Source organism: Mus caroli, chromosome 8 (assembly GCF_900094665.2).
Source record: "Mus caroli chromosome 8, CAROLI_EIJ_v1.1, whole genome shotgun sequence".
NCBI lineage: Eukaryota > Metazoa > Chordata > Mammalia > Rodentia > Muridae > Mus > Mus caroli.
In genome coordinates this window covers 42,551,189-42,559,811 of record NC_034577.1, presented here as the reverse complement: position 1 = coordinate 42,559,811, position 8,623 = coordinate 42,551,189, and the positions used below count along the sequence as shown (strand labels likewise).

The 8,623-nt window shown below is 42.6% G+C and overlaps 1 protein-coding gene and 1 non-coding gene across 2 annotated transcripts in view; both read left to right on the top strand.

The window, feature by feature from the left end:
* The window catches only part of Tenm3 (teneurin transmembrane protein 3), a 1,292,348-nt gene that overhangs the window by 544,243 nt on the left and 739,482 nt on the right, over positions 1-8,623 (top strand). The window lies entirely within an intron of this gene.
* Positions 1,870-2,000, top strand: LOC115031820. The gene has a single exon (XR_003837479.1). It is a non-coding gene; the product is annotated as a small nucleolar RNA SNORA17 (small nucleolar RNA).

The following is an 8,623-nucleotide window of genomic DNA, read 5'->3' as shown; positions in this document are numbered from 1 at the left end:
TCTCTCTCTCTCTCTCTCTCTCTCTCTCTCTCTCTCTCTGTATGTGTGTGTGTGTATGTGTGTGTGTATGTGTGTGTCTGTTTGAGAGAGAGACAGAGACAGAGAAACAGAGACAGAGACAGAGAGAGTTTCTCTCTCCTGGAACTTGCTCTATAGAGCAGGCTGGCCTTGAACTGAAGAGTTCCACCTGCCTCTGCCTCAGGAGTGCTGGGATTAAAGTCGTGAGTCCCCACTGCCAGGGGCAAGGCTACTCTTAAAATATCTAATCCAAAACAAATAATAAGCCAGAGAGTGATTTAGGAATGAGAAATGACATGCTGTAAAAGTTTATGATGTATGGCACATCCTCTGTGAACATAAGAGTCTATAGCTGACTTGGGAAGAATGGGAATGCTATGGTTTGCTGAAATGGTGTGTGTGTGGGGGGGGGGTGGGTAATGAGAGTACAAGAGGAAAATCAGCAGTGATAAGACTCTTTAGAGTTACCTGTTAAGTCCAAAGCACACTGACTTGAGGAGATCAGGAAAGCTGCTGATTATCTAATACACCAACCCAAACGCATCATCTTGAACAGGAAATTTAAAAAGAAACTCAAAGTTGGGCATGTTTTGAAGAATTAAATCAAAGGGAGCCAAGGGCTGACTGAGGCAGAGGAAGGCTGGGGTTTTTTTTTTCCTTCTTCTTTTCTCTTTTTTAAAAAAATAATAATTCATTTAATATAGATCAAACCAGGAAATGATATTTATCCCAAAGACTCAGAACTAACAACAGACATCAACACCACCCACCAAAGCAGTTTATATTCCAACCTCTCTCTGAAATGTCTCACTTTCATCCTGTTACAGATCCTGCTGTGGTCACTCAGTTCAGCATTAGGTAGCTCCTATAAAAGATTTTTCCCTTGCTTAATGGATCTTGGTGTTTTAAAATATGAAAAAGAAAAATAATGTGCAAAGTTAGCTGGTGATTGAAGAAACCAAACAAGATAGTTAGCAAGTATGGGTGGTCGTGTGAGACTATCATTTGTCTTGGCAGAAACAGAACTGGCCCTGTTTCCTATTTTCTCCATATGCATAGTTGCTGGATGCGAATGGAGTTTCTTTGGGCTTTGGTTTCTCACTGTGGGTAGTTCATTTCCACTGTCAGCCTTGTGGGGTTATAATAAGCATATGATAAGATAATTATAATAATGGATAGGACGTTGGGGTGTGTCTCTGAGGGAGCTTCCAGAGAGGATCAACTGATCAGGGAAACCCTACTGTGAATGTAGACATCATCACGCTATCTGCTGGGGTGCCAGGCTGTGGAACGCCAACTGAATACCATTGTCCATTCCTTTCTGCTTCCCGATGTGTCTAGATCTGAGCAAGAAGCTCATAAGCTTACTGCTCCCTCTGTGATAGACGGCACACACGCTCACAACGGTGTGAGAAAACAAACCCTTCCTCCCAGAAGCTGATATCAGTCATATATCTTGTTAAAGAAACTATTAAACAAAACGAAAGGTTGCTGAGGTGCCGTCTACTAAACAGAAGCCGTTTCAGTGTGGTAAAACACTCCACATTCTTGTTCAGTACCTACCAAGTGTGATGGAGAACCAAACTGTCCTTATAAAGTCCATTGCTATGGAAGCTGGAGTGACTCCTCTTTTCCAGTATAATACTGCTTAGTAAATTATACCTCCAGTTCACTACAACTGCTGGTGCCTGTTTATCCCAAAAGGAAAGAAGCGATTGTCACCATGAGTGCTGATGAACCATGTAAAGGAATTAGTTGTGTGCCCCGAGAGTACACTGAGTTCCTTAAAAGAATGTGAACAAATACGGCTATGCAGACAGGAAATGCAGAGAAATAACAAACATCAAATAGCCTGCCTCGGGAGCATTGCAGCTGTGCCTGCTGTGTCACAGGTACCTCAGTAGGTGGCAGGGAGGAGAGAGGCTATGTTTAAGCTCAGTATTGTGACCTGTGAACATCTGAATGATTAGCAGCTTAACATTCCCTGTTTAAAAAAAAAAAGTGAGCCCAAGATGACCACCAACCTGGCACCATGGGACCTGAAGAAAGAACTAGCCCGAGATGACCACCAGTGGGGCACCTTGCAGGCCTGGGGAGTCAGACCGTGCGAAAGATGACCCCTGACTCAGTCACCACTAAGAGGAGCAAGTGGTGGACAAATGAGAAGAAACAGAAGGAGGTAGGTAGGGATAATGAGGAGAGGCAGAACTGAAGACTTGAGGGTAGTAGGGAACAGCTTGATGTGAGTAGCCAGTGATGTCACCTGGGACCATGGTAGTGTGTTCCTGGCCTGTGTTACCTCTGGGCGACACATCTGAGTACATGGCCCTTCAGTAGCAGCGATCTGTAACCACCAAAGGGCAAGCAGATGTCCCGTTCTGAGCTGCCCACTGGGAATATGATAGCTGAGGGCTATGGAGAATTGGCCCCACCCCTCACCTGGGCATTATGGGAAAGCTGGCCCTGGGGGATAGGAGAGCAGGAGAGCCCTGCTAGGGGCAGGACTCAAGGGAGCAGACCCCACACGTAGCAGGAGTTGCTAGTGAGCCTCCCTGAAGATACAAATGGGGGAGTCTCCCATGCAGTGGAGTGGAAAAGGGAAAGATAGCCTCCTCCCCTAACCTTACCTGCAACAACAGGTGGGAAACCTAGCCTTGGGGTCATGAGAGCAAAGTCCTGTCTCTGTCCCTCGCCAGCGGTAGCACTTGGAAGAGTAGGCACTGCACCTTGGCTGGGCCGAACAGTAGAGCCGACCCTGGTGGTACTGGTACAGACAAGCCAGTCCTGAGGGCATAGGCATGGAAGACCTTGCTCAGCAACTTGTCTGCCATATGGTAACATGGGTGATGGAGAGATCATCACCACCACCACCACCACCACCACCACCACCACCACCACCACCACCACCACCATGCCCCACGTCTTGCCATTAATGGTAGGCAGGAGAGCTGGCCGTCATAGGTCATCATAGTGGGAGAGCTAGCCTAGCTCCTCACCTGGGCACCACAGTAGAGCTGGTCCTGGATGGTGGTGGTGGTGGAGGGGGTGCCAGTGAGGTGACCCTGAGGGCATGAGTGTGGGCGAGCCAGCCTTGCCTATTGTCTGCTTATAGTGCTGTAGACAAGAAAGAAAGAACCTCCTCTCCTCTCTCACCCTCTGCCATCTATGGAAGCTGCCCCCGGGATCACAGAGGGGGAGAAATGACCCCGTCCCTCATCTGCTGCAACACTCAGGAGAACAGGCTCTGTATCTCAGCTCAGCTACCTCTCAGGCCCAGATCCAAGGCTTTGAGTTAGCCCATCCCAACATCTACCTCATTGATGAACTACTAGAGTGCGTGAAATGGGCTAGTCCTACAGATCCAAAACTATAGGATCTCCACGACACAGGATAAGCACAGGATATGTAAGAGGAGTCCCCTGTGAGGTTCCAGTACCTATTGCAAGGAACATTTGCAAGCAAAGAAGTGTGGGCAAAAGAGTATACTATAGGGCACACTGTGATGCAATACAACTTCCACAGTGAGATCTTTTTTTTTTTTTCCTCTGTTGGGGAGAGGTTGCAAGGGTGGGTATGAGGGGGTGGGAAAATGAGTGGAATGGAGTGCATAATGTGAAATTCACAAAGAAGGAATAAAAAGTTTTAAAAAAAAAAGGAAGAAGAAACATCAAAAGTGAAGACAGCTTTCCCTAAAACTTAAGTGTATTTAATTCAATCTGCAAAGTATAAAGTTTTTCTGAAATTTTTCTGAAGTGAAGAAAGAGACATTAGATAGATCTGATCACCTCAGTGACTGTACCTTTAGATCCCATCAGTGATTCACACAGAAATCTGGAGGAAATATATCAAGCTCTAAAAGCACAAACAAAGCTCTTTTGAAAAGGCTTTGCCTGGCATGGCGGAGCTCCCAAGTTCCCACTGAAGTCTCAGTTTGCCTGTGTGTTGGTTGTCAATCCATAATGGTAGTTATGTTTCTCTTTAGATTAGGAGGGATGTAAAAAAAAACTCCTGCCCCTTTTCAGATGACATCGTTACCAGAAACAGAACACTTACAGACAGAGGAGACCTTTCCCTGAGGCAGGAGCATGCTTGTTTCACTGCATTCCTCGTGGTTACACAGGAAGCCCGTCTAAGCCCCTGATGTTCAAGGGTTCAGATAGTGGAGACCCAGAGAGAAGATGCGTCTCCACCTACTACTCATTGACCTCGAACTGACTGCCACTCATGATCTTTGTGGCTTTTTTTTCTCCTTTCTCTCACTTTCTCATCGAATTACGGCTTACCTGTCTTAAGGATTCTTCATTAATCCTGTTCTGGGGTTAGAGGTACCAGGAGGTTCACCTTGGTTATGAACGCAATGTTCTTAGTTGGTCTCTTTGTTGTCAGTACCGATTTTCTCCCGTGGTGGGGTCTTGTCTTCTTCCCCTGTGACCACGTTCTCACCTGTTCTTCCAATTAATGCCAATTAGTGATTCCAGGTTTAACTGGGGTTTTGCTCTTGGGTCTTCATATCAGGAATGAGCTTATTATAAGTAACAAACTGACGCCTGGGCTTCAAAATACTGCTATAAATGCTCTTGTTTAAATCTGCCCATTAAACATTGAGTTGGGTATTTGGACTGTTTGTGTAGGCAAGGTCACCCATCCTTCCTGAGGTCTCTCCCATGCCGCTGAGGTTTTTTTTCACATACCTCATCTGCACTTGACTACTTGACATTCTCAAGCTGCCCTTGACTCTTCCCTTGGCCAGCCTGTGTCATGTGGTAGAGCATTAGACTGAGGCTGGCTGATGTTAACACTGACCCACCTGACCGTTTATAGAGTCACTCCAGCAACTGCCATTGTATACTTGTTGGAATGAGATACGCTGGTTACTTGTTTAATTGGTTAGCCACCAGTGACTTGACTAATGGTGGTTTCTGGAAATACAAATAGTACGTGCACAGCATGCAGGTAAGTTAAGTACCAACTCTACCTGGGAGCCAGCAGGTATCCTTGATGGCCGCATTTACTTTCTCGTAGTTCAGCATCTTCCTAATTACAATTATATTTCATCTGTGTCTTATCAGCGTCCTTGAAGAGAATAATATATAAATTAGTATAAGCTTACAAATATTCTTGTACAGCTTGAAATATTGTTGTCTTAACCTACAGCCAATAATTCCTTCCAGTGTCCTGAAGTTAGATAACATTATATTAAGGTTTAGAGAAAATAGACTTAATATAATCCATGCATCAGCTTAAAATGAATTAAATATAGATACACATTTTCATTTGATCAAATAGCTCATAAGTATGTGTCTTAAACTACATAAATTTTTAGACAGCATTATGGCTCTCCAATGAGTTGATTTTTTTTCCTAATCAGGTTTTTTTAAGTAGACCTATTATTATTAAATGAAAAATTAACATAATACTGACTAATTTCTTATTATTCGGTCATTATGTATCTCACTGTATATTAACTGATACAGATGTCAAGTGCTGTAATTTTTTGTACAGGGAAGAGCAGGTTTCCGGCCTGCCTTCTCTCTTCCTGCTGTGCTCTTCTCATGGTTCTGCTTTTCGTTTTATGGGTCTTTGAAATATCTGAAAATATTAGATATTTTCCACATCTAACTTTGCTAGTCTAATAAACATCTTAGGTATTTCACGTGTCTTTATTTACCTCATTCAAGAATGTTAAAGAATAATTATCTGATGTCTTAAGTGTTCATTGGATTTCTTATTCTTGTTATCGGAATATCATCGGAAAAGAATATTCGTTTTTGTGAGTGAAGAAATAGGAAAACTTCTGGTTCAATAATCATGTCATAGCTGGCTCAAGTAAAAAATGCTTAAGTCTTAATAGAAGAGTTCTTTATGAAAGGAAAATGAAACATTACTTTATTCCTTTAAACATAGTATTACCAAATTAAATTTTATTCTGAAAAAGAAAAAAATTTGCATTATTCTTAAGAATTCCTCTGAATACACATATATGTGCATATAATCATATATCTATATATAAGCACTAATATGAAAATTAAAAGTTGAAATGAGCCTTAGAAAACTTATCAAATATAAGTGACTAACACTTGGTACTTTCATATATAAGTACATGTATTCTAATAAATAGAGAACTAAGTAACCTCTGGCTGAAAAATAAACTATTCAGCTCATATTGTTTTGAAAAAAAATTTGTACTTTAAAATAAGTTAATTCAACTTGGCAACAAAGAAAACAGTATTGGTATACATTAATATCCTAAGCTCAGGTTTGATATTCAACAACACATTAAAATTTTTCTCTTAGTTTCTAACACTTCCAGTTGAGTAAAAATATCGTTTCATAGGTATAGTATTATATATACTTTATTAAAATCATACTTTTTCAGGGCAAAATACAAGAAGTTAAAATCAGAACAAAACCTTTCAGTTAGTCAGTAAGTCCCTGCGTGTCCTGGAAAGAAGGGAGTCTTTGAACCTGAAGGTATTGGAACCCAGTTAACATGCAGTCATTGAGTTCATGTGAATGCTCTCAGTTTTGAACATGCCTGCCGTGGCTTCTGCAAGACCAATGCCTTCAACAAGCCACTAACTTCTCAGTGGCATCCTCTCTAACCTCTTCGCAGAATGATTCTTCTGTATTCAGCTGACATGGTATTTCTTAATGTCACCTTCATGCTCCCAGGAAAAACCATTAGGCCAGTAGCTAGAACTGCTACCTAAACTACCTCTAAAATACATGCTTATAACCTAAATACCTCCTTAGAAGTCGAATTACACACTTGAACATATCCAGCTATATGTATGTCAGTGAAGACAAAACTGAGCGCAGGATCCTCCCTCTTCAAACTCTGACAGTCCTCTGCTTCCCTTCCTTGCTAACAGACACCGTACATTTGCTGATGAAGACCCTGAAGAGGAAGCCATTCTCTGTGCCTTGCGTCTCATATCCAGAGTCACTTGATCTTGCTTCCTATTGGCTCCCTACATTCAGTCACTTTCCCTGTATCTTGCCTTGGTCCTCCTCCAAATTCTTCCACATCCTGCCCTGTTTGTCACCCAGCTTTCCTTGACCAGACTCCTAAGCAGCTCATTATCTGTGCTGGAGAAAAAATCATAGTCCTGTAAGCACACTCCAGTGCTCTTTTTAAAAAAAAAAAATCAACATTTCAGCCCAGCATACAGTATTTGTACCATCTGTTCCCTATCCACCTCACCAGCTCCATTTTGAGCTACCTTGCCATGGGCTTCTGCCTGTTCACTATGACTGTATTGTGGTTTCCAGAACTGATCAGGTGTGCATATGGATGACAGAGGACATCCACTGTGCTCTTGTAAGGCTCAGAAGACTTTGTGAAGTGAGTTCTTCCCTTCCACCTTTCCATGGGTTCCAGGGATCTCAGTCAGGTCTCACCAGGCTTGCGCAGTAAACATCTCTCCCTGTTGGACCATCTCCTCAGCCCTCAGCATCATGGAACTTCACAGTTGTTTAGACCGCCATCCCTTCTGATGCACATCCCACCAGCTTGATGTTTCCTAATTCAGTTCTTCATATTTCCTTTTCAATGAATCGTGGACAATCCAAGAAACCAAGAGAGATATTAGCTGAATCCAAAGTCTTCCAGTTTCTGGAGCTTTCTGTCATATTGCTGCTGTATAAAAATGAAGGTCACAGGGGGCTTGGGGGATAGTATCTGTACTCTCTAAAATAGCATCTAAGGATCCTGTTCGTAATTCCAATTCTGACATTTTTTTCTTTTCTCCCCCCCCCCTCCCCCTTGAGCTTATAAACCCAAATTGAGTGCCTTCCTCCCAGCTGGCTCTTGTGGGACATCCTTTGTTGTGAATCCATGTTGCTTTGTTCAGAATATATTGCACTGGACTTAGGAAGCTTCAGCTCTGGGGCAGCATCAGCTCTGTGGTTTTGGATTTGTGGGATGCTTGTCCTCATCCAAGTATATGTTTCTTCCCTGGTGGCTGCACTTTCTTCCTTTGCTCCTGCTTTATCGCAAGCCTCTTTTTCTCCCCTCATATTAATATCAGCCCCCTCGAGGGTTCCTAGTACGCAAGCCAGAACAGAGAGGAGCGTCCATGATGGGAAAACCTGTGAGGGGCAGAGAAAATGTTGTACGCTCGGAATCTACAACCAGGAGGAACACAACGATCTGACCACTGTACCTCTTTTTTTTCCCTGCAAATATGTTTTTATTTTATGAAGAGTGTCACCATTTTCCATGGGTGCCATATTCTATACATAGAATTTTGAAGACTATGGCACTCTAAAATTGGTGGGGAAAAAAATCACCTTACATCCTAATGAACTGGTGTGTTTCCTGCTAGCCATCCACACTGTCGAATATAACACGGATAACAGATATACGGCCTTCATTAGTGGATCCATAGTGACATGACTAATTAAACATTAAACTACTTCCAAAAGACTCTAGATCAAATTTGACAATCCGTAGGTATCACAGATTTATAAGAAGGCACCACTAGTCAGTCAAAGCTGGCTTAAAAAAGAAGAAAGAAAGAAAGAAAGAAAGAAAGAAAGAAAGAAAGAAAGAAAGAAAGGAAGGAAGGAAGAAAGGAAGGAAGGAAGGAAGGAAGGAAGGAAG